We start from the raw sequence: 6,043 nt of genomic DNA, 5'->3' as shown, positions 1-6,043 counted from the left end.
CCTCGGAGGACTGCCCACTGGGGCTGCTGCTGTTGGCAGTGGTGCTGCTGGCAGTGGTGCAGGTGGCGGTGCAGGTGGCGGTGCTGGTGGCGGTGCAGGTGGCTGTGCTATCAGTGGTGAGGGGAGGCTCCAGCCCTTCCCCTGCAGCGTTGGACGGCTGCACACTGGGGCTGCTGGCAGTGGTGCAGGTGGCGGTGCAGGTGGCGGTGCTGGTGGCGGTGCAGGTGGCAATGCTGGCAATGGCAGGGAGAGGCTCCAGCTCTTCCCCTGCTGCCTCGGATAGCTGAAGTACCATGGCTGGTGTTGTTTGCCCAGATGCTGCTCCAGCCCCAGACACCAGATCCATCCTGTCTGCGGCGTCTGTTCCTTTTACATTGGCCTTGGCATGCGATGTTCCCTTCCTGCCCTTGGCAGCTGGTGGTGTCTCCTTGCTTCTGCCAGCTGGTGTTCCCTTCCTGCCCTTGCTAGTTGGTGGTCCCTTTTTGCCCTTGGCAGGTGGTGCAGGCATACTGACTGTGCTGATGGGTGCCTCCTTGGAGCCTCTAACAACTGCAGTAGCTGCAGAAACTACAGTGGCCGTGGACTGGGTGGCTGAGGTGCTGGGTTGGGTTCTGCTCACCCTGGCCCAAAATGAAGGACAGGGGGGGCAGGGAATAGGTCAAGGATGCAAAGGAAAAGCCTTTTAGGGTCACTGGGGCTGGAAGAGGGTGAAGGTTTGGGAGTGGAGGAAGAGGGAGTGGTTGTAGGAGGTGTCAGTCTGCTGTGTTTGGGTGCAGGTGCATGGGCTGGATGCTGTTGTGAGGTGGATGGCTCTTGGGTGTCTGAGTGCTTGCGTTTGTGTACTTTGGGAGGAGGGGGCACTGACACACTGGGAGAGGACACAGGGGACGTGTGCATGGATGTGGGGGTGGTGACTGCCAGTGAGGGGCATATAGTGATAGGCGTGCTGGTGATGGAGGTAGTGGATGAGGATGTAGTGCATGCAGGTGTGAGTGGAGATGCAACTGGGAGGGAGGTGGACGAGGAGGAGGAGGGGGACACAGTGGAGGCAGTGGATGTTGGTGTGTCTGCATCTGGATGGTGCTTGTGTGAGTGCCTGTGGGATGAAGTGTGGTGCTTGTGTTTGCCTGAGCCACTTCTGTGTGTTGATTTGGGTGCATGCTGGTTTGAAGGTGTGCTTGGGATAGGCTGGGGTTGAGGGGATTGGGACTGGGTATATGAAGTTGGAGGGGGGAGGCTAGAGACAGGGACAATGGCTGCCATCAGTGAGTAGGCCAGAGCCTGGAATGATCTCTGTTGGGCCGTCACACCAGAGTGATTGCCCTCCAGGAATGCATTTGTTTGCTGCAAATGCCCTGCTAGACCCTGGATGGCACTCAGTATGGTTGACTACCCAACAGAGAGGGATCTGAGGAGGTCAATAGCCTCCTGACTGAGGGCAGCAGGGCTGACTTGGGCAGGGCCTGAGGTGCCTGGGGCAAAGGAGATGCCCACCCTCCTGGGTGAGCTGGCACGGCCAACTCGCTGAGGGGCTGCTGGGAGGGTGGTGCTTGTAGGGGGGGGGTGGCGGCTGTACCTGTAGTTGAGGTGGCCACAGAGGTGTCCACCACCACCAGGGAACTTCCATCGGAGGAGGTGTCGCTGTCAGAACTGTCCCCTCCTGTCTCTTTCGTGGTGCTCTCCTCGCCCTCCGTCCCACTGGTGCCCTCACCGTCTGTGGATTCGGCCTCCAGGCCCATGTGGGATGCAGCTCCCTCCGTCATCGTGCCTCTGCTCCTCCGCTGAATGATGCTAATGAACACAAGGACAGGGTGACAAAACAAAAAGGGGGTGGAAGAGACAGAGGATACACTTGCCAATGCCAGCAACAACACTACAGTTGGCGTACACAACTCACAGGGAACAGCCCTATGCACTAGGCCATGCACTACCAGTTACAATGCTAGTCACCAGGCCATGGGGTACAATGCCTAACGCCATTAGCTGCACACCAGAAACCCACAGGACCCTGCCCAGTAGTAGATGCCCACAAGCATTATTGGGGTTGGAGTCCATCTGAGCTTGCCCATTATGGAACCTACCCTGCCATGTTCTCCCTAGCGTGGGGGCACCCACAGACCCACATCCCCCACCCAGGTAACACCTTAACGCATGCAACTTTATGATTCTGAATCTGTACTCACCCCCTTGTGGCTGCTGTGACGCCTTCAAGCACCCATCCAACTCCGGATAGGCCACCGCCAGGATGCGGAACATCAGGGGGGTCAGGGTACGACGGGCACCCCTTCCTCGTTGGGAGGCCATCCCCAGCTGGGCATCCGCCGTCTTCCTTGCCCAGTGGCGCAGGTCCTCCCACAGTGTGCGACAATGTGTGCCCCGCAAAGGGTCCGCACCTCCTTGGCAATGGCATGCCAGATACCCTTTTTCTGATGGGCACTGACCTGCAGAAAAAGATACATAAGAAAAGGTATTAGTCATACCGTCCGTACTGTTATACTCATGGCCCACCAAATCCCTCCCATGCCCTTTCGCACAGACATTGCCCACCAAACATACAGCACTCTGCCCTGGACCCCTCAGCCCCCCCTACACGAGGCTTACACACACAGCACTCCATACATTCATGCCCCACGCATCGTGCTCACAGTGTACTCACCTGTTTGTCTGGAGGACCATAAAGTAGAGGGTACTTGGGTAGGACCTCATCCACTAGTCTCTCCAACTCCTCAGAAGTGAAGGCAGGGGCCCTTTCCCCAGACACTCGAGCCATTGTCGCTTCCAGACACAGGTCACAGCAGGTCCTCTCCTGTTGAAGGTCAGGTAGCAAGTGAGTGAACAGATAGAAAATGGCGGTCACGTCCGTGGCGGTGCGTACCGTCACCACCGGCGTACATCACCATTGGCTCCTTGAACCCTTAGGCCCCAATGATAACCAAAGATGTGTTGCACGGCGGTCATCGACTGCCTCCCGGAATGACGCAAAACGTCAGCAGAATTACCTCATTTCCACTTGTCCCTCCTCACCATTTCAGGGGGGCACAGCAGACATAGGCACATCAACGGACCTACACGTTCACATTAAGTTTCTGTAAAAAAATGCTAGGCATATTAATCTGAGTATATGTTTGAATATGACCATCTGCTCACCGTTTTTCACTCTAGAGTTCAACCGGTGAGTATGAATAGGAGATGGACACATACTCCCGTGTACAGACCCCTGGTGGACCTGGCGACAATGGAGGACAGGCACATTATCCTAACCTACAGACTTGATAGGGCCACAATCCATGAGCTGTGTTCACAATTGCAGCCAGACCTGATCTCAGCTATCCGCCACCCCACTGGTATCCCCCCTCTTGTGCAGGTCCTGTCAGTGCTCCATTTCTTGTCAAGTGGGTCCTTCCAAGCGACAGTGGCCATGGCAGCAGGGATGTCACAGCCTATGTTCTCAAACGCGCTGACCAGAGTGTTATCTGCCCTGATGAAACACATGTGCAGCACCATCGTATTCTCCCAGGTGGAGGATTTGGCCACAGTGAAGGCTGACTTCTATGCACTGGGACATATCCCCAACATCCCCAGCTATTGATGGTACACATAGTGCCTTTGTCCCCCCCCAGAGAAATGAACAGGTGTTCAGAAATAGAAAGAGCTTTCACTCTCTGAATGTGCAGATAGTGTGCCTGGCGGACCAGTACATCTCCCATGTCAATGCAAAGTATCCTGGCTCTGTGCATGATGCCTTTATCTTGAGGAATATGTGATGTCTCAACTCCAGAGGCACAGGGTGTGGCTAATAGGTGAGCCCATGGTCCCCACCCAGTGTCTGTTGGTATATAGGTGTGGGTTTAGCCCTAAGGGTGAGTGTCTGGCTAACAGGTATCCCTCGATATATACAGGTGACTCTGGTTACCCCAACCTCTCATGCTACTGACCCCGGTGAGGAATGCCAGGACAAGGGCAGAGGAATGTTACAATGGGGCACATGGGTGAACAAAGAGGATCATTGAGTGGAATGGTGGTATGCTCCCAGGATGTTGGTGAGTGCCTCCTGGAGAGTCGGTTCCCTTGTCCTCCCCCTGTCAAACAGCAGTCCTCCCAGCGTTCCTGTTGTCCTGTGCCTCTGTCCCCTGAACCGTCTGCCCACTGCTACAGACCCCAGGTCCCTGATCGTCCTGTGTTTGTGGGGTTGCCTGGGGTCCCTGTAGTGGTGGGCACACTGCTGATTGATGTGTTCTGGGGACAGAGGGATGGGCCCGCTGTCCAGAGGTCCCTGATGGGCCAGGGTGGTCATCCTGATCCAGGCATGCTGAGCTGCTGTCATCACTGTGGGCCTCCTCTGTGGGGGGACTGGATGTTGCTGGCACCTCCTCTCCGGAGACGTTGTGTGGGGGTCCTGTGGGGATGTAAATGCAGTGTTATTGTTTTTGCGTGTGACATCTTGTGCATGGGTATGTTCCCCTCTATGGTTGTTATTACCAAGGCAGCTTTCGCTTGTGTGAGTTGTGATTTGGTTGGCTAAGTGATTGTCACTAGTGTGCATGCTGTGGTGATGGGGGTCCATGCAGGTCTGTGATAGGGGTCCATGCATTGGTGTTGCATGCAGGGCTTGGTATTGGGATGGGTGGGTTGTGATGGTGGGGTATATGTGAGGTGGTAGAGTGAGGGTAGGGGTGGGAGTTTGTGATGGTTGCAGGTGGGGGGGGGTGAAAGTAGTAAAGATTTTTCTTACCAGAGTACAGTCCTCCTGCTACTCCTGCCAGGCCTTCAGGATGCATGATCGGCAAGACTTGCTCCTCCCATGTTGTTAGTTGTGGGGGAGGAGGTGGGGGTCCACAGCCAGTCCTCTGTGCAGCTATCTGGTGTCTTGCAACCACGGAAAGCACCTTCCCCTGTAGGTCGTGCCACCTCTTCCTGATGTCATCCCTTGTTCTTGGGTGCTGTCCCACGGCATTGACCCTGTCCATGACTCTCCGCCATAGCTCCATCTTCCTAGCAATGGACGTCTGCAGCACCTGTGATCCGAATAGCTGTGGCTCTACCGGGATGATTTCCTCCACCATGACCCTTAGCTCCTCCTCTGAGAACCTCTGAGAACCTGGGGTGTCTTTGTGGTGCCATGGGTGTAGTGTGAGTGGTGTGTGTGAGGGTGTGTGGGGTGATGTTTTGGGGTGTGTGCTGTGAGGTACATGGATGGTGTATGGGTGATGGGATTCTGTGGCTCTGATTCTGTGGGTGCTCCTGGCGTGTCTCTCCCTCAGTTGTAAGAGGTTGTGGGTAATGTGGGTGGGTGTTTTATAGTGGTGTGGGTGTGGTTTGTGTTGTTTACATTTTCCAATGTGGTGTAGTTTTGTTAGTGTGTGTGCATTTGGAGCGCTGCGGTATGTACCGCCAATGGTTTACCGCAGTCGAATGTCCGCTGCGGTGATTCGTGAGTCATATTGCTGTGGGCGTATTTCTGTTGGCGTAACAGTGTGGGTTTTGGCACCGCCAGTTTATTACTGACCTTTGGGCTGGCAGACTTGCGTGTGTGTCTGTATAGTGGCGGATTTCTATGTGTGGTCATAATACGTGTAACAGTATACCACCACGGTCGCGGTATGTTGGCGGCAGTCAGCATGGCGGTAAGCGACACTTACCGCCAATGTCATAATGAGGGCCTCAGTGTCTCTCGACTCACAATTCAAAATCACAACTTATGGTGAAGTAGGATTTCAAATTGTAAATCTGAAAATGTCACTTTTAGAGAGTTGGCATTTCTTACTTTAACCATTCTTTGCCCCTTCCTGTCTCTGAATAAATGTCTGGGGTGGATGAAAGCTGGGCTCTGTGTATTCCCTCTAGACAGTCACATAAAGGGAGATGGGGTGTGATATTTGCATCCTGAAGGCACATCACCAGGCTAATGAGTCTTCCTGGGCTAACTGGGAGGGAGGAGTTGACAATGACCTAAATAAGGTCATGCCTGTCCTCAAAGGAAGGGCTGCATACCCTCATAGAGTGTCTGGAGCCAGGGAAGGAAAGGCAGGGACCTTGTGATTGC

The sequence above is a fragment of the Pleurodeles waltl genome, chromosome 12 (assembly GCF_031143425.1).
Source record: "Pleurodeles waltl isolate 20211129_DDA chromosome 12, aPleWal1.hap1.20221129, whole genome shotgun sequence".
NCBI lineage: Eukaryota > Metazoa > Chordata > Amphibia > Caudata > Salamandridae > Pleurodeles > Pleurodeles waltl.
Note: the sequence above shows the minus strand (reverse complement) of the source record.